The following is a 6,699-nucleotide window of genomic DNA, read 5'->3' as shown; positions in this document are numbered from 1 at the left end:
CTTTCACTTCAACCAAGTTCATCTTATATTCTTGGCAAAAGTCAAAAGATGATCATGTGAAAATCACCGAGTAACATCTTACATGGTTTGTGTGATACAATCATTTGGTGTAAACTTGGAATGTTTTGTTATGATTATTTCAATAACTTGAAAATTTCTTTGATGCTAATAGTTTATGAAAACAACTATTGCCATCCTCTAAGAATATTGCAATGATTGAAATAGAGTTTAGAACACTTAACCATCATTGGATTATAAACATAGTATGTATTCTTGCATATATGTGATCCATGACCGGAACTATAGTATGCATACACGTATGCGTACCTGTTAGTTGTGAAATTTCGAGTACCTAAGTAAACATACCCGTACGCGTACTGGCGAAGGGTTTGGGTCCGGGAATTTCTGCTGTGTTTGGAAGTATGCGTACCCGTTTGCATAATGGCGAAACCAAACTCAGACCAGCTACTTTAAGTATGCGTACCCATTTGCATACTTGAGTGGTAAAAGTTCTAAAATCGGTTTGTTCATGAACTAATACATTTATATAATAAGGAATGCATTCTTTGCAAACCATGGCTATAATGTTCGTGAATTGATTCGAGTGAATCAAACCGATTTTGCTTCAATTGTGTTCTTGTATACTTCTATGAGAATATAACAATTGAACAACTCTATAACTAGTTTCATTTGAGTCATTTGAACTAGTTGTGTTTAAGATGAATAAGGTTGATATGAGAGTGTTCATATAGCTAACATCGGTTAACTACTGTTGATCCAACCTAGTGTACACGTTTAGGTGCGGTTACTCAAAACTAAATGAAGGTACATTTCATTTGTGTATAACAAGCTAAGTTCGATCTAACGGTTGAAATATATTATCTTGAGTCTAATAAGGTTTTCATCTAACGGTGAATATTGAATGCTTTGTTACCAAGGTAACTTAGATTGCATACTCTGATTTGAAAATTATATAAGGGAGAACTTTAGAAACTGGGAAACCTAATCCCCACACCTCATGTGTGATACTAGTTGCGACTAGAGTCGATTCTCCTTTAACCTTAGGTTTTTCACGAAACTTGTAGGTTAACGACTTAAAGACTTCATTGGGATTGTGAAGTCAGACCCAACTATTTTCTCTGTAGTTGCATGTTCTGATCTTGCTTCTACTATCGTGATTGAGTATTATCTTTGCTAAGATTTGCTTGAGATTTTATCTCCGATAGGAAAGATTAAAATTAGTCACAAACATCTTCGTCTCATCGTTTGTGATTCCACAATGTCTTGTTTCGCCTCCATACAATTAAGTTTATTGTGAGGTGATTGATAATACTAGGTTGTTCTTCTGGAATATAAGTCTGGTTTATCAATTGGTTCCTGTGCACCTTGATTTATCAAAAGATAGAATAAAACTCGTAGGTATTTCTGTGGGAGACAGATTTATCTATTTCAATAGACTTTTCTGTGTGAGACAGATTTGTTTATCAAGTCTTCGACTTTGGGTCGTAGCAACTCTTGGTTGTGGGTGAGATCAGCTAAGGGAATCAAGTGCATAGAATCCTTCTGGGGTTCAGAGACGTAAGGAGCGCGACTGTACCTTGATCAGCGTGAGATTGATTAGGGCTCAACTACATTCAGGTTCGAAGTTCATTGGTAGTAGGCTAGTGTCTGTAGTGGCTTAATACAGTGTGGTGTTCAAATCTGGACTAGGTCCCGGGATTTTTCTGCATTTGCGGTTTTCCTCGTTAACAAAATTTCTGGTGTTTGTGTTATTTATTTTCCCCATTATATTTTGTTATATAATAGAAATATCACAGGTTGGGTGTTAAGTTCAATCAGTTCTTGAATCCGACCTTTGGGTTGTTGATTGAATTGATTGATACTTGGGTATTGGTTTGTGATACCGTCCAAGTCATTTCTCTTATTCAATCGGTCTCGCAAATTCCTATTTGTTTGATTGCAGATTGAATTGAGAAGTTGAGATATAACTCTTTGATATACTTTTCTATAGATTGAGTCTGACTGTCTAGTTGATTCTCTTGAAAGTATATTGGAGTTTGTCTATTCAGATTGTCAAACGAAATATTGGGTGTGGTTGTTAGACCCCCGTTTTTCCAGAATGGTTAAATGATCAGTTGAAGCCTTTACATGCCCCAGTTTGTCAATTTTCCCGTTCCATTGTGGGTTGGACAAATTTACTCATTTGCCCGGCCAACTGCCTTAGTTATAGTACTGTGAAAATAATCAATCCATAATAATCTTTTTAAGGAACAATTTCTTTGTATCAAGTCTTCACATAGTGTTAAACCATTGTATTCAAGCTTTCAACATTGAAACATGGCCTCCTTATCAAATTCTCAAGTATCATCTATCACAAACAAGATGCAAAATTCAAAAAATATGGATAGTTGTGCAAGAAAGATGAGTAGAGTTGTAGGAGCCAAATCAACAATTTATGAAGCCTCTGATGAATGGAGCACTACTCTTATAGGAGAGTTATTCACCAAGGCTCCCATTGAAACTGATGTAATAAAAAAAGAAATCAAAATCCATATGGAATGGTTATAGAACTAAAGAGGTTAGACGTCTAGATAGAAATATATTCTCTTCAAGTTCAATACAGTGGAAGTTATGAATGCAGTTTTGAAGAAGGGACCATGGAATCTTCTCAAGTCCCACTTAAACTTGAAAAAGTATGATGCAGCTATTCAGGTGAAGGACTGGATTTTTGATGAACATAAATGGACAGTGCAATTCCAACATATACTTCTTGAACATCAGTCATTGGCAGTTGTAAATGAAGCTATAGAGGAACCTGGCACCAAGATTTGGACAGATCCGGAAAACTGCAAACCAACTTATGGCAGTACGATTTCCGCGAGAATCAAAATCAAGTTGTCTAAACCTCTTTATAGAGGAGGATGTTGGAACACTGCAGCAGGTGGTCAAACATGGATTTGTTTTCATTGGGAAAGACAACCCTATAGTCTATTGATAGACACATTTTTGTGTCTGATATAATCTCAATTGTATATATTGTTAGTGCTCGATTTTGTATTTATTATGGCTTCTTGTGTCTTTGTAGGTGTTTTTGGAGAAATAAACATGTGTGGAAAAATCGGCTCAGAAAGTTATGCGGGGAATCCCGGAGGACAGTTGCTAAACGGACACCCAGAATTGGCTAAGGAACACCCAGGCTATGTATAGCCCAAATTTATCCTCACCACCCATATTTTTCCACAGCACCCAAGGCAATGCTATTCGCACCCCATCAGAGAATAAGGGGAGGTCATCTTCAACAATTCAAAAACGAGATTTGGCGGGAAAATTATTGGCAGCGCTGTTGCAGATTAGGGTTGGATTATTGAATGGGTATTAACGAGATTCAATCACCAGATTTTAATGGCATGGACTTTAATTACCTAAACAGGACTGGTATAGTCGTTTAATTGAACTCAAATTGGCTAGAACTCGGGTTGGAGCAAAACAGAAGCGGAAGAAGTTCACGGGTCCCTGTTTGATTTATTTGTGGAATTTCGGGGAGACTAAAGGCAAGATATTCTTTCCTAAGATACGCTTATTTTTAAGGAAGAGTTTGGGATTTGTTGGAAAGCTCAGAAACGCGTCAAACAATTGTGGGAAGAAATTATTGTCGTGACTTGCACGGAAGGAAAACAGAGAATTAATCGGCTTCTAGAAGGTTTGGAAGTGTATAAAAGGCGTGCTCGAGTCCCAAATAAGGATATGAAAGTTTCGGAGAAGTTAGGGGAAGTTTAGAAAACCACAAAGATCAACAGGAGGAGTTGCAGGAAATCGAGTTCTGGTGGTGTAGAAGGAAGAACAAGAAGAACATTAGACTCCCCAGGACAGTCTTTTATCCTACAACATACGCCTTCTGTCGTTTCCTGTAACAGTTTATTGCAACAGTTCTCTGTAACAGTCATATTGTAACGCCCATAAACCGTTGCAAACTGTCTGCTTAACTAGTTTTCTCTTGTTTTTCACCCTTTTGGGCTATGAAAACCTATTTTGAGTATGTGAATAATATGAGGAGCTAAACCCCTTAGCCGAGGCGACGGAGGAATCCATTGTTCCATGAAAAGTGGTATATTTCTATTTTAATTAATTCTTGCAATTTCTTTTATGATTATTTGCATGGAACTAATATTGGAAAATTTATTTTTATTTAATGATTGTGATCCGTTTTGATGGAGCATGCTTAGTTTAAGATTTTTGATGTTTCATGCTTGATGTATACAATTGTTACTTCAAAAATCTACTAGAGGCAATATATTAGAATCACTTTAAACGCAAAGAATTGCATGAATATTGATTAGATTAAATCACTTAATTGGTCAATGGTGGAATCCTGAGTCTCGGTGCTTTTTATAATCTTGATAACAACTTCATCTTGAGTTTTTATTTTAATTCAATTCTAAAACAAATCTTCACAAGTCTGAGTGAACGACAACTTTACTACCACTTTCTACAACAACATAAAAACCACATCAATTTTTGGCGCCGGCGACGCGGATTTGTGTTTAGGTTAGGGTTTTAGATTTATTTTAGGTTTTGTTTTTGTTTTTAGTTTTATTCTTCTTGTTCTATTTTACGTTTTTGGGTATTTGTCTATTTATTGCAGGTTTTGAATCAAAAAGAAATTGGAGACTAAAGACCTTGGGGATTGAAACAAGAGACAAAGCGAAAAGAACTGAAAAGAAGACAATTTTATTTTTGTTTAATTTTTAGGATTTTTTTTATTTTTTCCCTTTTTAGAAAAAAACTGTATTAGGGTTTATTTTTAATTTTTGTAATTTAAACTGTATTAGGGTTTATTTTTTCTTTTATTTTTGGACACTTTGGACTTTAAACTTTGGGACATTATTTTAAACCCTACGGGAGGGTAGTTTAAATATAAACTGTGTGCAGATAAGGACGGCGATTACGATATCGCCTCAGCCCTTCGGGTTCGTACATGACATAGGAGTTGTGGCCCGAGTCGACTACAACCGACTCATCCCCCGTCTGGAACGGGAGGTAAGATTCTAAACACCCGCGAATCTCCTGTCAGCGGGTTTACTGTATTCCTTCGGTTGCATATATGATGAGGACTTGAAAACGGCTGCTTTAATTTCCTAGTAAAGGGCAAGCACTGACCATACAAGATAAGGGTTCGGATTTCATCACCGTTCTCTTCTTGCCCGCCTTAGGAAAACAAAACCAAACGCGAAGCTAAGCCTAAAATTTTGACTAGAACGAGACCTATAGGGTAACGAGCTTAATAGGAAAGTCGTTCGAAAAATATTGGTTACTCTTTTGAGCATACTTCGAAGTTCATGATGGTTTCTGTGAGTTGAATGCGTGACTGCGCCGCCCTGTAATACCGGTGAGGCCTTGGGTATCAAAGCTCCACCGAGCTTCCCTCGCCTCTATTCAACTTACTTTGACTCGGATTGATTCCAGAGGGGTTTTCTCAGATTGTAACGAGTTCCTTTTCGAAAGAATATAAGTTGGTCTAGAAACAATCTAAGTGGAGCCATCATGCTTTTTGTTTGCTAGAAATTAATAGGTTTGATTTGGTTGAGTCAGCCTTGTTTTGTGATTGCATAGAATTCCCTACCTTATTCTTTTGCATGCCTGAACGTAAAAGAGATGCCCTAGGTAGATTTGCTAAAGATAAACCTAGTAGTTCTAAGCGTCTCGATTGCCTCAATTTAGAAAGCCCGATTCTTGAAGATTCCGTTTTTGAACGTCCGTTTGAGGAGAAAATCCCTGATATTCCAATAGTGCCAGAAATGGAAACTTTGAAAGCTTTGTTGAACCCTACTAGGACTACTCGTCCCTCGTGTATCAGGTTATCTGAAACTGAAGCAAATTATGAACTTAAGCCTGGAACCTTATAGTTGCTCCCAATATTTTTAGGGAAAGAAAATGAAAACCCCTATTTCCATGTTAGGGACTTTGAGGAAATTTATAGTACCCTAAAAATTAGAAACCTTGATGATGATGCTTTGAAACTCAGGTTATTCCCCTTTTCCTTGAAAGATAAAGCCAAATCGTGGCTATATAGTTTGGATTCCTGATCAATTGAAACATAAGAACAACTTACATCTGCCTTTTTGAACAAGTTTTTCCCTAGGCACAAAATATCGTCTATTAGGACGCAAATCTGCACATTTTCTCAACAGGAGGGAGAATCCTTGTATAGGTATTTGGAAAGGTTCAATGATCTATTAACCCAATGTCCTCATCATGGTTTAGAAAAGGTTAGGTTAGTTCAGATCCTTTATGAGGGTTTAGATTATCCCACTACAACCACAGTAGAATCTATGTGTATAGGTGGATTTGAAAACCAAACAGTTGATGATGCGATGACATATTTGCATGAAATTTCCGAAAAGACCCAACAATGATAAAGTAATAGGGGACACCCAGAAAACAATTCTTCTAGGCAGAGGAAACATTAATAGGGTAGAAGGAAACTTTGAATCAGATGCCAAAATTGCTGCTATAGCGAAAAGGTTAGAAGCTTTAGAAGTGGGTCACACTAGTGGTACATTAGAGCCTTTCTGGGAATGCCAAAATAATGAAGAGCAAGCCAATGCTCTCTATAATAACACTAGAGTCGATAACCGTCATAAGTTTGACCCATATTCAGAAACCTATAATCCTGGTTGGAGAAACCATCCGAAACTTTCG

At 37.0% G+C, this 6,699-nt stretch overlaps 1 pseudogene; it reads right to left on the bottom strand.

The window, feature by feature from the left end:
• Positions 1 to 6,159: 6,159 nt before the first annotated feature.
• On the bottom strand, positions 6,160 to 6,259 carry LOC113276695 (annotated as a pseudogene).
• Positions 6,260 to 6,699: the final 440 nt, after the last annotated feature.

The sequence above is a fragment of the Papaver somniferum genome, chromosome 4 (assembly GCF_003573695.1).
Source record: "Papaver somniferum cultivar HN1 chromosome 4, ASM357369v1, whole genome shotgun sequence".
Taxonomy (NCBI): Eukaryota; Viridiplantae; Streptophyta; class Magnoliopsida; order Ranunculales; family Papaveraceae; genus Papaver; species Papaver somniferum.
Note: the sequence above shows the minus strand (reverse complement) of the source record. Positions and strands in the feature narration are given on the sequence as shown.